The sequence below is a fragment of the Microtus ochrogaster genome, linkage group LG1 (genome assembly GCF_000317375.1).
Source record: "Microtus ochrogaster isolate Prairie Vole_2 linkage group LG1, MicOch1.0, whole genome shotgun sequence".
NCBI lineage: Eukaryota > Metazoa > Chordata > Mammalia > Rodentia > Cricetidae > Microtus > Microtus ochrogaster.
In genome coordinates this window covers 29,038,273-29,059,110 of record NC_022027.1, presented here as the reverse complement: position 1 = coordinate 29,059,110, position 20,838 = coordinate 29,038,273, and the positions used below count along the sequence as shown (strand labels likewise).

The 20,838-nt window shown below is 47.6% G+C and overlaps 1 protein-coding gene across 8 annotated transcripts in view; it reads left to right on the top strand.

Annotated features, from left to right (window-relative positions):
- The first annotated feature begins 1,971 nt into the window (after positions 1-1,971).
- Positions 1,972-20,838, top strand: part of Fryl (FRY like transcription coactivator) — a 219,096-nt gene continuing 200,229 nt past the window's right edge. For all 8 annotated transcript variants that reach the window (XM_026785301.1, XM_026785300.1, XM_026785299.1 and 5 more), the window contains exon 1: positions 1,972-2,188. The gene's annotated coding sequence lies outside the window, so the exon portion shown is untranslated. The remainder of the gene's footprint in view (positions 2,189-20,838) is intronic.

Here is a 20,838-nt window from a genome sequence, read left to right as displayed (position 1 = left end):
AAGTTTGAGTAATAAATGAGGATCCTGAAAAAGATGTATTCATACACATAAATACAGTCAATACACACATGCACATGTGTACACATGTGTACAAGTTGACTCTAACTTCAGGTTCCTTAGTTTCACTCAGCTTCAGTTAGAATTGGATGGAAAATATTGGGCGGTGGGTGGGGGATTTGAATTTTTGCTGTTATGTATTGTGTAATAAATCCCACCATGGTTGTGTCTGTACTGAACATTTACAGACATGTCATCATTCACTGAGTGATTCAGGAGAATGATTATCATAGCGCCGACGTTATATTAGGTATGAGCAGCACTCCAGAGATTATTTACAATATGTGAGAAGATGCAGCAGGCTGCAATGGTAAGTGAATTTATTTGAGACTTGGATACTGGAAGATGAGGGTGTCCTTGAGGGTACTCAGAGCAATCCCCTTGCAGATATGAAAGGAGGAACACTGTATCTAGAGCAATAGGTTGGACAGAGGGCTTCCTTAAACGTATTTATTAGGCATTTGCATTTGAGAAGGCCCTTGTAAACCAGCTAATTTCCTGTCTCTTGGCTCGGCTTGTGACAAGATGGCTGAAACTTTAGCTCAGTGGCAGAGGGCTTACCTTGCAGGCAGGAGTCCCTAAACTCAATCCCCAAGACTGTAAAAATGTACAAACTCAAAACCACCAGCAAACCCCAATCGTGTCCTCCTCTCTCACTGCTTCTTGCTATTAATGGCTTTGTCTCCTGAGCTCAGAAAAAGCCTTTTCTGTCAACTGTCTACACTTATTTCCCTCTTTCTGAGCTGGACTGACTGGCTTCTAGGGTGCCGCTGGGCACAGACACTTTCTTGGCATGCCTGGATCCTACTGGGGGGGTCGCTGCAACTGTACGGATGCCCTGATGACCACTTCTGGGCGGGGCCCAAAGGCATAACCATACTCAAGTTTTTCTGGAAATAATGATTTGCGTCTTGCATCTGGGGTGGGAACCTAAGGCAGACCCCGAGGCTGTCGCTGGCTCCCCTCTCCTTCAGTGAGCGGGGGTCTGCCACAAGGCCGTCTTTTCCGGACAGACTTCTCCCCTTTCCTTTGGGTAGACGTGCTTTTCCCTATTTGTAGCAAGAAGGACTTTGAGACTATCACCAGAGAGGACAATCTTTCCAAAAATTAACGTAGCTCCCGCGCAAACTCCAGTATGACACACAGGACGTGACCTAAACGGAACTTCTGTTGGGAAGGACTCAAACGCTTTTTCTGAACGTCCGATTGCAAGATAAACACGGAAACCTCAAGGTTTTCAGACACTTTCTCATAAACTCTTCCGGGTGCTCAAAGCCAGAGATTCAAGGATGTGAGCAGAGTGGACAGCGAGAGCGAACTTGATAAATTCTCAGGAGTCAGTACTAGGATTTCAGGTGTGCTCACGCCGTTCAGGAGACAGCCGGATTGGGTTCTCAGGATCCCACAGCTAGTGCGAAGTGCTCCTTCCCCATCTGAAGATTTTTGCATCCTTCCCGTCTCCCTTTCCCGCTTTCTTCAGTATGGGCTGTTTGTGCTCGACCCCTACCAACATTTAAAGGGAAAGGCGCTGAGAGAAAGCCAAAGTAGGGAAGACTTTCTGGCTGTCTTTCTCTCAGCCGTCCAGGGAGAGTGATAATAGGTAAGGGGCGTGCAGACTTGCCCTTTCTTGCCCAATCAGGTACACAGGAAGATGTCTTTCTACCAATAAAAATAAAGTTCGCTTTCCGGAGGCGGGAGGGTGAGCCTTGACTGCCAGTTCTCCAAAGCAACGTTGGAGGCGAGGACAGAGAGTGATTAGAGGTAGGTCCAACCCGGGGAAGGGGGCGGGGCGAAGGTGGGGAAACTCTGAGCGGCGGGGGGGCCGGCCAGTGGAGGGCGAGGACCACTGTTCCTGGTGTAGTGTCCCTCGCCAATCAGGAAGGCGAGGGGGTGGGCGGGGCAGGGAAGGGGTGGGCAGAGCTCGCAGCACCGCCGGGCGCCCGTCGGGCTCTGGGAGAGACAGAAATCCGGTTAAAATCAGAGTCGGAGGGAGGTTTAACCACGGCTCGGTCCCGATCGGATTATTCCTTAAAGGGGACTCGCCATTGTCAAAGAGAACGAAGCCTGGGGCCCGAGGGCGGGGACCAGCGGCGCTGGAGGAGCGAGGCAGCTGCACGGGACTGGGGACCTGGTAGGTGCTGCCTGGGGAAAGGCGCTTCATTTCACTTTCTCTTCCAGCGCGGTGGCAAGCGCGGGGATGCCGGCCGGCCGTCGGCCGTGGAATCCGGGGTCCCCGGCCCTGGCCCGGCTGCCCTTCTTGCTGCGAGCCGCAAGGGAGGCGGACTGAGGTGGGCGGCTGCGGCTGAGGCTAGGGAGGCTCCTAACGGACGCGGGCGCGGCATAGAGCCGGGGTTAACCGAAAGCCCGTCGGAGCTCCGGCGGACCCGTGGGGAGCACCGCGCGCCCCGCTCTGCTGCGCGCCTCCTTCCCGGCCCGTGCCCGGCTCTGCCCGCGCGGCCGGCTGCCCTGGGCGCGCGCCGCCGTCTCCACGCGCGCTCCTCTCTTCCCGCGCGCCCGGCTGCCCTGAGCGCGCGCCCTGCGCTTCTTGGTGCGCCGGCTTCGTTCGCACGCCGCGGCTTCACTGGGGCCCGGGAACCGCCCGGAGGGGAAGCGGGCGGCGGGGAGGTGGCGGCAGGCGCTGCTGCAGTGTCGCGCTCCCGACCGGGCTGAGCGCGCCGGCAGGCGGCCTCGGGTGGAAAGGCGGCGGGCCCGCGCAGCGCGCCGAGGTTGCCGGCCGGGCCGGGCATTGTCCGCGGTCCTTGGCCGCGTCTCTCCGCCCACTGCCCGCGGTGCTGGGAGGGGTGCGGACCCGGGCGCAGAGCCCGCTCCGCCCGAAGCGGCGGCGCACCCCCGGACCCGCGCCTTCCGGAGCTACGGTCGGCCCGGCGGACTCCCCAGCCACCGCCCGCGGCCGGGCCTGCGCAGCCCGGGCCCCCTGTTCATAGGCAGGCACCGGCGCAGGCTGCTCGCCGGGCCGAGCTCTGCTGTGCAACTTTTCTTTGCCTTTTGATGGGAGTTGTTGCTTCCGGGCGGCAGGTTCTTCGGGCCCGGCCGAGCCTTTCTTTTTTCTTTTTTTGGCCGATTTCTAGGGCTACCTGGGGCCTGAATGCTGTCGATCTTTCCTACTGTTCCAGCTTTGTTCGTCGCCACCTACAATCGCTTTTCTTGTGGACTTTCGAGAATGTGTGACCACTAAGTCCCAGGCTGTGGTTTTAAAAGAGGGGGGAACTGGCCGAGGGGCAAGCGCTCTAACCTTTGAACTAGGGAAAATATTACCAGGACTCTACGCCAGAAGCTCTTTTGGGAGGGTAGAGGGAAAATACAGCAAGGCAGGTTGCCGGGGTGTGTAGGACTGGGGGGAAAAACAATGAACAACTTCTGGTGGAAATAAAAGTTGGTTCTAAAAACTGCTGTTCCGCCTAGCAGGTGCCTTCCATAAAGCTGATCTCTCCTACTGAATGCAGGCATTGTAAGGACGAGCAGGCAGGCAGGCACTCTTTCCACTGGTAAATCAAATAAGAGGTCTTTGCACTGTGAACATATCCCAGCGTTGAACTTGTCAATACTTGCCGCAGAAATCATAGCTAGAAACAACACATCCCTTGTTAGAGTCCTTATTTAGAAAAGAATGTTTTCATAAGCCTTCATTTTGACAGTTTCTTGAGCAATGCTTTGTAGAGTACTTGGAGGCAGCAAGTTGCAACCTTATAAAGGAAGTAGCATCCGGCGTGTTATTCTTTGGTCTTATTTTTGTTACTTATTATTAGAAGTGGCGTCCCATCCCGGTTGCCTTCCACGCTGCTGCTACTACTTTGCAATAGTGAATTTGGTTGAAACACCTGGCCTAGTTTTTTTTTTCTTCAAGGAAATGCAGATTTTAAAATTTGTTTACAGTTAAGCTACTGTCTAATTTTTTGAATGAATGTTGAAAGTTCCCAGTGTCCACAGTAATAACACCAGAAATTATATTTGGGAAAGAAGTCCACCTTCAGACATTGATACTGAGGGAGAATTCTTTGCTCTGTTGTAGAGGTTAGGAAATGAAGTCGCCTTCATTTTGATAATATCTGTCTTTGTGCCACCTTATTATTTTAAATCTGTGCTAACAGTATCAGGCAGGTGTCTGGCCATAATCCTCCTTGCTCATCATAGGAAGTAGGTGTTTAAAACAAATTTAAAATTTCTCATTTTTCTTTATTTAGTGGCATATTTAGACAATAGACTTTTTTTTAAAGAACACAAAAAGAAAATGTTCAGGAAGAGTTATCTTCGAAATGCCTGTGCTTTGTGTCCTGGACAACATGTGTTTTTTCTGTGTTTTCTGGGTGCTGTGTACATATTTCTAAGGTAATTTTGAGTCTTAGACTGTGCTTAGGGATTCTTGGGAGAACCGGGATTGTCCACTATCTGCCCCGCTTCTGTGCAGATCTAGTGTGTAACTGCATGCCCAGAAGATGTGCTGCTTTAGGTCTTCCTGACAGAAAAAGATGCTGTCTTACAAAGCCTGTGGAAGACACTTGCTCCTCTGACACAGGCAGTGCAAATGTGCCCTCCCTCTGAGCATCTTCAGACCCAGTGAGATCGTTGATAGTAACAAGTCCTACTGTACGGACTGAACCCAGACCTGGTGCACTAGGCAAGCCCTGAACCTCTGAGCCCTAACCCTCACCTTTCCCTGTCCCCCACTGGGGGGAGGGGGCAATGTCTGAACAAGAGTATACCAATGAACAAAAAGTGGTTTGCTGTTGGACAGAGCTTGCCTGTCTTAGTCTCACTATTTTTTGTTGGTGCATAAAATGGTGATTTAATTTTATAAATACCTGCTGGGTATTATAATTCTTCATTCACTTATCACAGTTATAGAACTAGGCTTGGCCTGCCATCACTTGTCTGCTGAGGACCTGTGTGTTTAAGTTTGGGGGAGATAAAGTGGAAATAGGTGACAGTCTTGTTCAGAAATGGAGTGGAGCGTGTCAAAACTCCTCTCCACGGGAGACAGAGGGGTGTGTCAGAGCTGTACCAGGTCCAGAGTAACAGTGACTCAGGAATCATGGGTAAAGAAACACTGACTGGGAAAGGAACCGTGGCCTTAGCAAGTTTCATTGTGTGTATTTTACATAGAATATTTTTGGATGTGGATTGGGTATGTATGTTACTGTTTAGCTATAAATATCTGAAGTATTTTGGGGGCGTCAGAGCTTGAGCTGTGAATTCAGCTGTTACCCTGCAGGGTGGGCAGGTCCCATCCACCCCAGGCCCAGCACATCACCTTGTCTTTCTTCCAGTCTGCCCTCTGTCCCCTCTGGGCCTATAAGGTGTTCTATTAGCCACTAAAATATTCTATAAACCGAGAACTGTAAAGGATACTTGCTTATATTTGGAGAGAAGTCCTGACGTGAGTCTATCGCTAAAGTTGATAAGAAAGAAGCGTTTAGACTTAGACTGTCAGTAACGCTGCTCGCTCACTACATCGCAAGCCTTGTTAGTTTGTTGTTGTCTATTTTTCTGACTTTTGTTCTTTTACTGCAACCTTGGGGCTGTCTTAAATGATTTCTCTTGAAAATTTTAGCACGTTGTTATTATTGGGAATGAAGGAGAATAATAATATGTATGCAATTCTTATTAATTCTCTAAGCTCTGTAATTCTACTTTATTTTGCCTCAAATACAAAAGTGCCTGTGTTCAGGATGTGGCCATAGTATTAAAAACAAACAAAACCTGACCAACTGTAGTGTGCTGGAACATTTTTACCTGCTTACATTTACCTGTTTTTTTTTTTAATACTAAAGAACGTGTTTTTTATTTATCTCTTTTTTTGGAGTGCATGATTAAGCCTAATTTCTTGGTGGTTTTCAATTTGCGTAATCCCTAGAGAGAACTTTTGAAACTTGCTTTGCAGCTCACAGTTTGCTCTCGAAGTATCCTAGGGAGAAATGCAGATTTGTTCATAATCCCGTCGCGGAAGGGGTTTTGCTCCTCAGGCTGCTCATCACAGAGAGGGAGCAGGGTGTAGGCTGATGAAGTAGGTGAATCTATTGTTCTAGGTGCTTCTTTGTGACTGCAGAGAAGTTCCCACTAAGATTCCAAAATAGAAAACCCAGCTGCCCTGGCTGAGAGGCAGCCTCATCAGGGGAGAGTCTCCATTCATTAGTAAATCTGAGGAACTATGCCTGCTGTGGAGGCCAGGGCTGGCACTGAGGATTAAGTTAAGTCAGTTAGTCACCTCTTTGGTTAAGGCTCTGAATGGCCACTGTCAGGCTAGCCTGGCGGCCCCATCTGGCCTTCCTGGTGAGGGGGTTCGACTGTGTGGTACTTTTTTTTTTTTTTAAACCTGTGAGCCCTGACTTGTTTTCTGGGATTTCAAACAATGCTGTTTCCTGTGGGTAGGATTTTTCTGAAATTCTGCCTAGATATGTCTTTCCATTCATTGAGAGAATACCATTGTATGACTGTGTCTGTATCTAAACAAGCCCTTCGTATTTGGCTCATGGGGTAGCGGCATATTTCTTTTTAAGCCGAGACACTAAAATGAATCAGTGCTTTTGTTAACATTGCTGGACTTTTTTTTTTCCCTGTGAAAATAATTTTGAAAAATCACTTGTGTTAAAATTTATTGTAAAGTAGCCAGGTGGTGGCGGCACATTGCCAGCATTTGGCAGGCAGAGGCAGGCAGATCTCTGTGAGATTTCAAGGCCAGCCTGGTCTGCAAAATGAGTTCCAGGACTTCTAGGACAGAAACCCTGTGTCAACAAACAAACAAACAAAACCAAAAGACAAAACAAACAAACACTTATTTGTGAAGTGTTTGGCTTTGTACAGGTTCCTTTAGTATTGACCTTTCTCCTTAACCTTTGTGCTCCTAAGGGAAAGAGTTGAATTGTTCAGAAACAAAGAACCGTGAAAGTCTGAAATCTAGGCTCAGCCAGGCTAGGGGGCCGTCTGACTGAGGGTGGGTCCTATAGAGCATGACCACAAGGTAGCAATTTTGATTAGCCAAAATTTGTGAGGGTGAGCTGGACAGGTGGCTCAGTGGTTAAGAGCATTTGTGGCTCTCAGTGAGGAGCCAGGCTTGGTTCCCAGCACCCTCATGGTGCCCGACAACCATCTGTGACTCCAGTTCCAGGGACTCTGACGCCCTCTCCTGGCCCCCAAAGGCACTGCATGCATGTGATACACTGCCATTCATGCAAACAAAACACACACAGAAAATAAAACTGAATCTTAAAAAGGAGAATTTGTGTGGAGTAACAAAGGATTCTAAAGCATTTTCTACGGTTAGTTATTTATTTAATCTGTGCGCATGTGGAAGTCAGATGACAACACGTGGGAGAATGTTCCGTTCTCCTGCCACGCGGGTTCGTGGTGTTGCCAGTCCTGGTTGCAAGCACCTTTGCCCACTGAGCTATGTCACTGACTCAGGAATGACAAAATTTAAGCAACAACTTTATTGAAGTTTAATTCACATGGCATATTCATTCATTTTAAATTCTTGCTGGGCAGTGGTGGCGCATGCCTTTAATCCCAGCAGAGGCAGGCGGATCTCTGTGAGTTCAAGGCCAGCCTGGTCTACAAGAGCTAGTTCCAGGACAGGCTCCAAAGCTACAATGAAACCCTCTCTCAATAAATAAGTAAATAAATAAATAAATAAATAAATAAATAGGTTCAGCACTTTAGTATAGCCCCCAGATTTGTGCAGCATTGCCAGAATTAACTTGACAACTTTCCGGATTCGGATTCGCATCTTGATTCTGCTCCTCAGCCCTTGGCAGCCCTGATCTACACTGTGTCTATATGTTTAGCTGTTCTGGATATTTTGTCTCCATAAAAAGCAACATTTTGGTAACTGTGTATTCTGGTCTCTTTCAATTGGCTTCAACCCTGGGAGGAGGTCATGTGATATGTGGGTCACCAGGTACAGAGATGCTCCACAATGAAACAGACTCCTCTTGTCTCAGCCTAGAGAATGATGGGAAAGACATTCTGCCTGGGAACAGTATTGGACTCACGCTGGCAATTCTTCTTTCTACCAAACAAACAGCGTAAGTCTCACATTCTCCAGGCTGGGTGTACAGGGAAGCCCGTCCTAACTTGATCTTGATGAACTTGCCTTTGCTGTCTGTGTTGGGATGAGCTGGGCAGCCCTTAGTACCATTTGGGTGACTGATCACTATGGTCCACAGATGATATTATTTTTATTATTGAATTTTTTTTTTTTTTTTTTTGGAGGCAGGGTTTCTCTGTGTAACAGCCCTGGCTGTGCTGGAACTACCTCTGCAGACCAGGCTGACCTCAAACTCACAGAGATCTATCTGCCTGCTTCTTCCTCCCGAGTACTGGGATTAGAGACATGCACCACCACCCAATTGAAAATAATTTTTAACTGTAATATATTCCGATCCCAGTTTCCCTGCCCTTCTGTCCTCTCAGGGCCTTTCCACCCACTGAACTCCACGCCTTCTTCGTCCGTCTCTTGTCTTTAGAAAACGTACAGGCAACAGCAGCAACAAAACAGCACGAGAAACACACGTACACAAACCATTAAAAACACAAAACTGGAACCAAAAGACCAGGAAGGTTAAAAAAAAAAAAAAAGACCTGAGCAAAACAATACGAGACGAAAACCCTTCAAAACATCATTGGTCCCGCTGTGTGTTGGCCATCTACGGCTGAGCATGGGGCCTGCCCTTCACTCGGTCCACAGATATTGTTAGTCACCTCTTCCTGTTCTTATTTTCTGCCTTGAGGAACGCAGTGGCCGTTTGCTCAGTGACGTAGCCACTGTTTTATATGTGCCACCTGAAGGCGGATGACGTGCATGTCATTCTTTTGGGAGTTTTTGTCTTTCCCCACTGGTCATAGTTTCATAGCTTTCTGGTCATTTCTTTGCCCATTTCTGAGAGGTGCCGGGGCTCAAACCCAGCTAGGCAAGCACTCTATCAGCTCAACTGCCTCCCCAGCCCATTGCTTTATCTTTTGGGGATGACTTAAGAATGATCCTTTTTGAAGAAACCCAGCACTCCCAGGCTGTTCCCTTCCCCATCTTTCTGGATCTGTGCAGAGAGTTCTGACGAGCTGCCTCCACCTAGACGCCAGTCACGGTCAGACATGTCTACCCCAGAACACCCTTGCTGAGGAGGCGGTAAGGTGGCGTTGCTTTGTTTCTTTGAAGGCTGTCTAAGAGTTGATTAAAAGATGATTAAAGGGGCTGGAGAGATGGGAGAGGTGGCTCAGAGGTTAAGAGCACTGATTGCCCTTCCAGAGGTCCTGAGTTCAATTCCCAGCAACCCCATGGTGGCTCACAACCATCTGTAATGAGATCTGGTACCCTCTTCTGACCTGCAGGCCTACATGTAGGCAGAACACTATATACATAATAGATAAATAAATCTTTTAAAAAAAAGATGATTAAAAGTTTGTTCACTTCAATACAGCCTCCTATTTTATTATTTGATTTACACCTAATTCATGTGTGTGTACACGTGTGTTTGCATGTTTGCATGTTTGCTGTGGGTGGAGGTCAGAGGATGATCTGTGGGAGTTGGTTCTGTCCTTCTACCATGTAGGTCCTGCTGCCTGAAGACAGCTTGTCAGGCCTGGTGGCAAGTGCCTTCACCTGCTGAGCCATCTTACTCACAACTAGGATTGTTACACAGAAAAACCCTATCTTGGCGGGGGGAGAAGAAAGAAAGAAAATATGAGGAGACTGAGAACTAAGAAATTCCCAACACACTCATCACTGTTGAAGACCGGACATTGGGTTCTCCTCAGAGCTTCTAGGAACATGACTCTCTGGACAACCCAAGTTGAAGCCCAGTGAGACCCATTTTGGGGTTCTGTCCCCTCGAGTCTTGAGATGTGTTTCTGTTGTTAAAAAGATACTAGTTCTGTGTTGATTTCCGAGTGTAGTCATTGGGAACTGATTTGGCTGTGCATACACACTAGGGGCTCAGCCCGAGTTTATTTTCTTACTATAACCTGCTCCAAACAAAGTTGATTTTTCCTTTCGAGAGTGGAAGGGTGCTCTCCCTCTTTTGCCCTCGCCCCAGCATCCCGTTCCCTCCAGCTCCGTACCTCTGTCTCTTCTGTGATGTGTGGGGGACTCACAGAGCTGTCTTATTTGGAGAAACCTTTGCCTGTCCTGCTTTCGGTGAGCACACTTGCATCCCCCTGACGAAATGGACAGCCTTCTGTGTGATAGTGGCGTTGTTTCTTAACTGGTCCAGGTTGATGTCATGCACTCAGTGCTGGAAGAAGCATCAGCCCTTGTGACAGAGTTAGAAGAAAGTGGGGAGATTTGTTCCCGAAGGATCCTGCTGTAAACAGTATGTAATTAAGGCAGCGGAAGGGTGGGAAATGCCACAGGAGCCAGCTGTGGAGGCAGCAGCAGGTTTCAGGCAAAGGCATTGCAGACTAGAGCAATGCCTAAATGTCTTGTAAAGGGATGGTTGAGTGAGGCTCTTATAGTAAAGGAGCTGGGGAAACTGGCTTCAGTGAGCTGGCACACATTATGAGAAACCCAAATGCTTGCCAGTTAGGTTGCCTTACCTTTGGTAAACACATGGGAGCAAGTTTCGTGAGCTGCCATCTGGGTGCCGGGAATTGAACCCCAGTCCTCTGGAAGAGCAGCCAGTGCTCTGAACTGCTGAGCCATCTCTCCAGCCCCTGACTTACATTTTGTAAACACATGAGACAAAGTTTTGTGAGCTGCCACGCGTGGATGCTGGGACTCAAACTCGGGCCCTCTGGAAGAGCAGCCAGTGCTCTCAACTGTTGATTCACCCTCTAAACCCACGCCGTGGTTTGTGTGCGAAGGTCAGAGGAAAACTTGTGGGAGTGGATTTTCTACTGCTACCCCTTGGATTCTGGACATTGAAGAGAACTCAGTTCATTAGGTTTGGTGGCAAGGGCCTTTCACCCCCGAGACATCTCAGGGCCCTACCTACTGAACTTTATAAGCTGAGGAAAGGTTCGTGCATTAAACAAAAGTACAAACTGAAGTTGTAGTTAGTTGAGGGCCCAAGATCTGATGGCCTCAAGTAGGATAGAGATGTCTTCACCAGGGGTTCCCTGGAGGGATACATCCTGCTTTTTAATTGTTATGTTTGTTACTATGAAATCTCAGTATGGTTTGAAACTTAGTATAATCTAATCTGATTCATTAGGCGCTAAAAGCGTTGATTACAATGTGTGTGTGTGTGTGTGTGTGTGTGTGTGTGTGTCACCTGCGTTGCTGTGCTCACCTGTGTGTTCAGTGTAGAGACCGGAGGTCAGTGTTGGGTGTGCTCCTCTGTTGTTCCCCCACTAGCTCGGAGCTCCCCATCTCCATCAGATGGGCTGGCTGTCGAGCCTCTCAGTTGACATGTTGCTGACCCCCACTGTTAGGATTATAGACTTGTGTAAATGTTTTATTGTGGGAATCAAATTCATGACCTCCTGCTTGTACCACAGTCCCGTTACTCATTGAGCCATCACCCCTGCTCCACACACACTATCTATCTGTCCGTCCGTCCGTCCGTCCGTCCGTCCGTCCGTCCATCCATCCATCCATCTATGAGACAGGGTTTCTCTGTTGAACAGTCCTGGAACTCGCTCTGTAGACCAGGCTGGCCTCAAACTCACTGAGCTCCACCTCCATCTGCTTCTCAAGTGCTGGGATTAAAGGTGTGTGCCACCACCGCCCGGGGCCCAAGTAGCAGAGGCTGGCCTTGACCTCACTAGGTAGTTAAGGATGACCTTGGGCTTCTGTTCCCTCCTGCCCCTGCCTCCCAAGTGCTGGGGTTGCAGGTACTCTTTTGTCTAGTTTGATAACATTAAATGAAATTAGTGTGTGTGTGTGTGTGTGTGTGTGTGTGTGTGTGGACACGGGAGAGTATATGTGCCAGTGTGCTTGTGGAGGTCTGTTCTTATCTCCACCTTGTGTGACCCTGGACTAGAGCTCAGGGTGGCGGGCCCCTCTCCAGTCCAGGTGACACTGAGTCAGCTCACCAGCCCTTAAGTGCAGTTTTAGATGAAAGTACTCCATGAACTGTGTAAGTCAGTCACGTCGCATTAGCGTGCTTCTTTTTGGAGAGAGTATTAAAGTGTAGACAGGAGACTGCAGAAGACACGGTGTAACTGGGCTCCACAGTGTTTCTCTGCTGTTGGTGCAGTTATTGGCTAGGCCGGTGACCATACAATTAGGGAGACAATGTGATTAGTTGAGTCACACCTGTAAAAGTTCCTGAGTAATGAGCCGGGGACAAGTGGGTGGAAATGTCGAGGGTCATGCTGAAGTAAATTGTGTGTGCTTTGTCTGTGCCTTCCTACCAAATGTCCAGGTGAAGTGAATTTTGTGGGGTTAACTTACTGAAAACAGCAGCTGTGGCCGAAACGTCCAAGACGGCGTGCTGTTTTGATGGGCCGCGTGCATGGGTTCAAAGGCCAGCTACATAGCTACAGGTGTGGGGGAGATGCGGTTGAATACCAATGGTGCTGGTATTTAATTACTGTAATAAGTTCAGCGTGGACGTAGAAAGCAAAGCAACGACCAGAGGGTGCACAGACCAGAGGGTGCACAGACCAGAGGGTGCATAGAGCGGCGATGCGGACAGAGGGGGAGGAGGGGCAGGGCTAGTGCTCCATTATTCTTGTGCTGTGCTATACACAACTGGTATACTGCATAGAGGTAGCATCTCCAAATGGGCCAGAGAACAGAAAACACCGTGTTGATAAGAAGACAGGGAAGTTAAACCCTCCTCAGCTGCTGTGGAAATGGGGGATGGTCCAGCTAGCTGCTGTGGAGAAGCAGCTCTGAGTTTCCTCATATGGCTCACCGTGGACTTCCCCGTGTGCTCCAGATAACCCTCTTCCTAGGTCTAAACTTCAAAGGAATGAAAACAGTTATTTAAGCCAATACTGTGGCTAGAAGGCACTGAAATATTGTTAACAAGGTGATAAGTCACTGGCAGGGCTGTTAGCAAAAGACAAATGGCAGAAAGAGTGTTGATGAGCAAGGGGGACTCTCAGGCACTGCAGGTGCGAATGGATTGAGCACAGCTTTAATGCAAAGCATTATGGGATAGCCTTTATCAACTGGGTAGTAGTCCAGAAGGAAGAATGTCGGTTTTTGGAAGAGGTATGTGCACTCTTGTTTGGAGATAGCTTGGCTGTCTGTTTAGAGAGGGGGATTTTTAAAAAAAATTTATTTTTACGTGCATTGGTGTTTTGCCTGCATGTATGTTTGTATGAGGGTGTCAGATCTTGGTTGTGAGCTCCATGTGGATGCTTCCAATTGAACCCAGGTCTGGAAAAACAGTCAATGCTCTTAACTGCCGAGCATCTCTCCAGCCCTGGAGATGTGGATTTTACCCCAGTGCAACACGGTGTGCCACTAAATAGAGATCTTTTTTAATGGCATTAACATTTATGGACTATGTTTTTGCTATTTATTAATAAGGTGCCACTTAGTGAGGGAATGGGTAGTCTTTCTCACAAATGGTGCTGAGACCCTGGATTTCCATGTCGGAAGGGTGGATTTGAACCCCTGCCTCACACTGGGCACTAAGTAAGAGTCAATCAGTGACCTCAGTGTGAAATATTGATATTCCCAGGAAGAAACCAGTCAAACCATAGTGAATGACCTTGTGCCAGGCAAAACTGTTTTGACTAAGACCCAAGCCACAAGCAACAAAATATTAAATCGGTCAATTGACTTCCATCCAAATGAAAGATGGTTGTGCAGTGAAGGGTACTATCAAAGTGAAGAGATGACTCGCAGTGTGGGAAACAGATTTGCATGCCATCACTCACTCGTAAGGGACTTGGGTCTCAAGTACAGGGTCTGTCCAGGTTCAAGCCAGTTGGGGTCCTAGTGTGGGTTCCTAAAGACAGAGAAGTGGGCACACGCTTGCATCACTAACCAAGAAGCTATACACATTTGGTACCTGCTTGCAAAGGAAGAATTAGTCTACCCCAGTTGAGTCCCACTGGTATATTATAACACTCCAGGGAACCTCGTGCTCAGGAGTAGATGGCCAAAACAAAATGAGTCTTTTGTAGACTTTTTGACTTATATTGCTTTGTTTGGCCTTTTTTTTTTTAAATTGGTCTTTTGATTGTATATTTTGGTTTCTGATTTTGTGTCTTCATGGTTATGTGTGTGTGTGTGTGTGTGTGTGTGTGTGTGTGTGTTAATTTTTGTTTTTTAAAGAGAAGGAGCCAGGCAGTAGTGGCATACGCCAGCACTTGGGAGGCAGAGGCAGGTGGGTCTCTGTGAGTTCGAGGCCAGTCTGGTCTACAGAGTGAGTTTCAGGACAAGTTTTAAAGCTACACAGAGAAACCCTGTCTCCAAACAAACAAGAACAGAAAGAGAGAGATGGGGGTCTTGGGGTTAGGTGGATAAAGAGCAGAGGGAGGGAAAAGCTTAATCAGAATATAGTGTAGGAAGTTTTTGTTTTCAATAAAGAAGACCAAAAAGGGGGGGGGGGGCTTAGGAAATGAAAGGTAAATAACCAGATTTAAAATGCTTAATAAATCCCAAGGCAGAAGAATTCTTAGTAAAAACTGCGAAGTGATGAAAAATTAAGAGATTTCTGGTCTCATGATGGGATTGAGAATTGAAATCCTCCCTCCTCAGCTTCCCTCACTCCTCAGCTTTCTACTGCCAATGAAGTCTCTGTGGCTTTACTTCTCCGGCAAGCTTATTTTTTTAAACAGCCACACGAGCACTAGTTTCAGACTAGTGAGTTCCAGTTACATTTCCTTTCTAATCCTTCAATGTTAGGACCCCAGTCTAATAGCAACAGATGTGTCTGGCCTCACCGTCGAGTAGGCTCTCTTTTTTCCAGTTTTCATGTGTGTATGTGGTGTGCGTGTATGTGTGTGTGGGCACAGGTGCACATGCTTGTGAAGACCTGAGGCTGGTGAAGGAAATCACCCTTGTTGCTCTTCCATCTCATTCACTGTGACAGGGTCTCTCAATCAAACCCAGAGCTTACCTGGCAGATCCCGTGCCCCCTCGCTTTCTGAGCTGGAGTTACGGGCAGACGGCCTTCACTCAGTTACTTTGGTTCTGGGGATTGGAACTCTTTTCCTCACTATTGCCCTTTACCCCTGGGCCATCACCCTGGCCAATCAAAGGGATCCTCTTCTCTATGGTCATCAAGTGGCCCAGAGTCAATGTCATATGTATATTTTTTCATGCCCGCCACCGTGTCCCATCTTTCCCCGTCTGTTCTGGTTTGGGGCTGCTTTCATCAGATTGTTGACTTGGAGGTTTCTTGTGATTTCCTGGATTCTGTCTTACTGCCAGCAGCTCCCGCAGCCCCAAGCATCCTTTCATTAGTTATGTGCAGAGAGGGTAGGTGATGTTTTTGGGTCTTTTCTCTCTCTTTCCTCCCTCCTGTCCCTCTGTCTCTACTTACTCAGTGCCTGGCTTTTTACGTGGGTCCTGGGATCTGAACTCAGGTCCTTTTGCTTGTACAGCAAGCCCTTTACCAACTGAGCTGTCTCCCCAGCCTGTCTTCTTCCTTTGAAACACATCTCCCCACAGATAAGAGAGTATACATCTGTAGTTTCAGCACTACAGAGGCAGAAGGATGGCTGCACATTTGAGACCAGCCCAGGCTAGAGCCCGGTTCAAAAGATTTAAAAGAAAAAAGAAAAACAAAACAAAACAAATAAACAAAATAAATCCAAACCTCTACAGCAACAACAGCAGCAAAATCATGTTTTTGAAACAGTTTAAGATGGGTGGTGTGAGCTACTGTCTGGGTATTCCTTAGATCCGCTCATTCGTAACACTTTGTCATGTGAACGTACTGCTTTCTTTACCTTTGCTGAGTGTCTAGACACATCTAGGGTTTTAATTCTGGTGAATCTTTCTCTGAGATATATTTGTTGTGTAGGTTGATGAGCTTTGTTATGACTTTTCCCATACACACACATACACATATACACACATACACATATACACACATACACATATACACATACACACATACATACACACACATACACATATACACACATACACACATACACATATACACACATACACATATACACACATACACACACATACACACATACACATATACACACATACACACATACACATATACACACATACACATATACACACATACACATATACACATACATACACACATACACATACACACATACACATATACACACATACACATATACACATATACACACATACATACATACATAATACATACACACACACACACACACCTTTATTCTCTATGTTCCCCTTCTGCCCCTCAATCATACTCCTCTCTTCCCAGATATTACCCTCCTCCTCCTTTTATGTGATCCAAATCCATTTTTATATCTAGATGCTCATATGAAAGAAAACTCGCCACACTTCTTTCTGAGTTTGTTTGCTTAACATGTTAGTCTCTAGCTCTGTTCACTTTCCCGCGAGCGACATGATTTCATTGTTCTTTATGGCTGAATAAAATGTGGCAGATAGCAAGAGTTTTCTGTTCTTAAATATTTCACCGTACATCACTCAAAAAAAAAAAAAAGGACCCCTGAGGTGATCTGAAGCAGTGATTCAACCGTGAGTGGCATTGGTACCCTGAGTTGTCTTCTCTGGGCACCGTATGTCTTAGACAGACAGGATGGCCCAGGTGAGGCTGCCAGACTGGAGTCAACACTCAGGCCGCTGGCGCAACTGAAATCAAGACAGTCCTTTGGAGAAGTGTTAGGATAGGCGGGGATTGCTCGGCCTGAACCTCCCGAGTAAGAGCTGATAGTCTGGAGAACAGTGCTACTCTCTTGAAGACCAAGCCCAACTTGGATGCAGTCAATAGCTAGAGGGCCCCAGTTAACCTCGCCACCCTCATGCAGCAATGAGCATGTCAGATATGAATGGGCGTACATGGAGTCCATATATACACCCAGCGATAGCCAGAGAAGGCCCCTTATGACAACCTTCTGTCCCGTCAAATCTTTCTCTTCATCATTTAGGCAGTTCTTCCAAGGTTCTCCTCAGGTGACCTCCCTGCATGTTTTCATTGGCTTGGGTAAGTTGGGTTACTAGGCAACCTATCAGTCCATCACTGTCGAATGGGAGCTTTAGCCAGGGGTCCAAGGGACACAATCACACATCTACCCGCTGGTTCCCGAACAAGAAAAATGGAGAAGTAAACGGAGGTCCTTAGGGCAAGAGTGGAAAGACGGTGGCTAGCCGGCCACAGCGTTCTTCTGGAGAGCGCTGTGCACATCTTTCTTATTCCTTAATTGAGAAGAGATGCTGCGCTTCTGTCGTTAAGCCAGCCTCCTAATTATTCTGTCTTTTGAATAGACTCCATTCCATTCTTCTTCCTGGAGTTCACCAAATTTCTGATTTAATAGGATGAATTGTCTCTCCTGCTTCCCAGCTGCCGTCCGGGGACTTATTTCTCATTTGGTTCTTGGATCCTGGCCACCGATTCTTGTGTATCTCGCATCAAGCTTTATTCGTTTCCAGCCTAGTTTTGCTGAAGGACACCTTGAAGTAAATGTACTTATTCTGCCTTCTTCCTAGGCTGATGGTTTATAGGAAAGCCTGTGCTCAAATAATTTCGTTTTGGAAGATTCTGAGACTCTGTTCTCTGCAAGTGTCTAGTTTGAAATTATTTTTTTAAAAAAAATGTTTATTTGGTTTTCTGTGTATGGGTGTTTTGCCTGCACGTGTGTGTCTGTGCACCATAGGTGTGCAGCGCCTGTGGAGGCCAGAAGAGGGTGTAGGATCCTCCAGGAGTGGTTTGAGACATTTGTAAACAGCTGGCTGGGCAGTGGGCCCTCTGGAAGAAGCAGCCCGTGGGCCGTCACTTCAGTATTTGAAATTCTATTTTTGATCCCTTTCTTTTCAGATCTTTTCTGGGTGCCCTTTTCTTGGTTACTGTGGACATTTCCCGGACTTGGTGGTCTGACTCCCCTTCAGATTTTGTACCTTGGTCTTCTTGCTCCTTGTCTTGTGGTCTGGATTTCTGCCCTGTGGTTGGTCTGTAGAATTCCCTCGACCTGGGCGATAGGTGGTGTGACCTGGTCTGTTCCTCTGTTCCTGAGGGTGGGGGAAGTGTTCAGGTGTGCACGGCTCTTGTGTTTCCCAGGTTTCTCCTCAGCCTAGAGGCACAATATTGAGTGTTGTTCAGTCATTTCTATGTTTTATTTACCTGGCTAGTGACTGGAGTCCGGGTGACAAGAAAACCCAGCATGCCGGGAGCTGGGTTTTCTTGAATTCACCGAGGTAAACACGCTGGCCTGTGACCGTTGTCTGGTGAGCCTGCCATGCTTGGAGCTGTTGTGGCTCTTTTGCATCATAAAGGAGAAAATAAAAACGAAAAAAAAAATTCGGAACTGTCAGACATAGACATCAAACTAACTCCGTGTCATGTATGTTACTTCTTTGGGGCCAGGATAAAATACTGTAGCTTAAGGAAGGAAGAGTTTAATTTGGTTCACCATTCCAGAAGGAGGAGAGTCCTTAGTGGCAGGGAAGGCTTGGGCATGGCGACACAAAGCTGGCCGCTCACATTTCATCCAATCACGGAAATAAGTCAGGACAGGAAGTGCGGTGAGGGTGTGACTTCCTCAAGGCACACCCCCCGGTGGCACACTTCCTTTAGTAAGGTTCCACCTCCTAAAGGTTCCAGAACTTCCCTGAACAGCGTCACCAACCATGTGTTTAATGTGACCCGGTGGGGACATTTCTCACGCAGCTTCCTCACAGCTTTTTGTCTCATCCTTTTTAGAAGGTCTTGCAGGCTCATCCTTTATTCTCTTGAATTACATGTCTTTTTTTGTTTGTTTGTTTGTTTTGTTTTTGTTTTTTGAGACAGGGTTTCTCTGTGGTTTTGGAGCCTGTCCTGGAACTAGCTCTTGTAGACCAGGCTGGTCTCGAACTCACAGAGATCCACCTGCCTCTGCCTCCCTAGTGCTGGGATTAAAGGCGTGCGCCACCACCGCCTGGCTTCGCTTTTTCTTTTTGCTGTCTCTGTGGCTACCATCCTGGTGCACACCCTTCTCTTTGCCTGCCTGGACCACTTTAGTAGCAGCACTTCTGGAGGGCGCAGCACATGCTTTTGGTGGGTTTAGTTGAACGTGTTCATTTCCAGTGTTCTCTCTCCTCGTGGGCCCCTGTAACAGGCTGCACAGAGACTAAATATCGCACAGAGGGCACAGCCAGGCATGTGTTTGACTCCTTCAGCTGAAGCTTGAGGGAAGAGAATGAAGGGCACCCAGGTCAGTTAATCCGTAAGGCTCCTGGGAACTCTGTCATCTCTCTGCCTGCCTGCCTGCCTGCCTGCCTGTCTATCTGTCTATCTGTCCATCTATCTAGGATCTATCATCTTATCTACTTACCTACCTACCTATCTATTTATCTATCTATTTACCTACCAACCTACCTATAGTCTATCCACCCACCCATCTATCATCTGTCTTGTCTATCTGTCTATCTGAGAAGGGATCTCTCTGCCCTAGCTATCCTAGAATTTACTACGTAGACCAGACTCACTCATCCACCTAAATGGTGTGCGTCAGGTGCCCAGCTGAAGTCCTTACCCTCAATGACTGTCCTTGAGCATAACTTCAGGGTTCCAGCAGAAGAGCCCTCCCTGACCACCGTACCCGTGGTGTCATTTGAGCAGCGCTGCTGGGAAGCCTGCATAGCTGGGTTGGCTGAATCAGGGAGTAGTTTCTCCCGCTGAAGGGCAAGACTTGCGCTAAGGCTTCAATTACAGAGAACTGCCGGCCGCAAGGCTGCCTGCCTTGGTGTTTCTGTCCCTCTTTGCAGGGTTCCAACAGTAGCTGCAGCGAGCCCTGCAAGTGGCCCTGGCATGTCTTGTCTCTCCATGCTAGAATCTTCGGACCCTTGCCTCAAGCATCACCTTCCCTCTAAATTCCCATGTAAGGGTGACCGTAGCTCCTGCTTGCTATGGTCCTTTCCTGCTTTCTCTTTTTTCTTCAGTTTCTTACGCTCCAGCTACTTACCTATGACTTACTGTCTCCCGCTCTTCAGGTGTTAGCTCCAGGAAGGGTAGGGGTCTTCATTTTTCATGCTCTTCCTACATCTTCACTGCCGTGGCAATGCCTGACGCCTAGCTGGTGTTACATATGTATGATGTATGTGTGTGGTTTGAGTGAGACAGGCATGTGTTTTCCATGTGTGCTGCATAAGCCATGCGTGGGCCAGACCTGGATGGGAAGACTCCGATGGAGTCTGTGTGTGCCTTTTCTCGCCTGGAAGTTCTAGTGTTCAGTGAGGAGGAAGGAAGAGGCCCAGGCTAGCAACACACATACAGTCTGTCACTGTTTGTTTTGCCAACGTGACAGGGACCTAGACGTACCTCGGAAGAAGGAATGTTTTTTTTTTTTCCCCCAGGAGTTATCTGATTTTATTTTCATTCCTTTTTATATTTTTTTATTGAGCTATATATTTTTCTCTGCTCCCCTCTCTTCCTCTCCCCTCCTCTTCTACCATCTCTCATGGTCCCCATGCTCCCAATTTATTCAGGAGATGGAAGAAGGAATCTTAACTGAGGAGTTGCCTCCATCGGATTGGCCTGTGCCTCCAGTAGGCAGATCTCTGGAACGTTTTCCTGCTTGCCGATTGGTGTGGGAAGACCCAGCCCACTGTGGGTGGGGTGGCATTCCTGAGCAGGTGGGTCTGGGCTCTATAAGAAAAGTAAGCTGGCCTGGGGTGGTACACATCTTTGAGAGGCAGAGGCAGGTAGATCTCTGAGTTTGAGGCCAGCCTGGTCTACATAACCAGTTCCAAGACAG